Source organism: Orycteropus afer, unplaced genomic scaffold (genome assembly GCF_000298275.1).
Source record: "Orycteropus afer afer isolate SDZICR_OR568_19922 unplaced genomic scaffold, OryAfe1.0 scaffold00139, whole genome shotgun sequence".
Taxonomy (NCBI): Eukaryota; Metazoa; Chordata; class Mammalia; order Tubulidentata; family Orycteropodidae; genus Orycteropus; species Orycteropus afer.
In genome coordinates, this window is record NW_006921726.1 from 8,249,426 (window position 1) to 8,250,208 (window position 783).

Here is a 783-nt window from a genome sequence, read left to right on the forward strand (position 1 = left end):
CAGCATCACAATAAATGGAGAGAAGATTGAGGTTGTCAAAGAATTCACGTTGCTTGGTTCTACAATCAATGCCAATGGAAGCAGCTGTCAGGACAATAGACGTCATGTAGCATTGGGAAAATCAACCATGAAGGAACTGTTTCAAGTGCTGAAGAGCAAGGATATCTCCTTGGGGACTAAGGTGTGCCTGACACAAGCCATATTTCCAATCACCTCGTATGCCTGTGAGAACTGGATAATGAGTAAGAAAGACCAAAGAAGAGTTGATGCTTTTGAGTTGTGGTGCTGGCGAAGAATGCTGAAAGCACCATGGACTGCCAAAAGAACTAACAGATCTGTCCTGGAGGAAGTGCACCTGAAATGCTCCTTGGAAGTGAGAATGGCCAGACTTCATCTCACCTATTTTGGTCATGATGTCAGAAGGGACCATTCCTTGGAGAAGTATGTCATGCTTGGTAGGATGGAGGGTCAACGAAAGAGGGGGAGTGAGCAGTGAGTTTGGTTGACAAAAGAGGGGGAGCAGTGAGATTATATATATATCAGCTCTGGTGACATAGTGCCTAAGGCATTTGACTGCTTAACAGAAGGCTGTAGGTTCAAACTCACCAGCCACTCCTCAGAAGGAAGACTGGGCAATTTACTTCCGTACTGATACTGCCTCGGAAACCCAAGGAGGACTCGCTATGAGTCGGGTCTGACTCAATGGCACATAAAAACAACAACTATGTATGTGTGTGTGTGTATATATATATATATATATATATACACACACACACACACTTA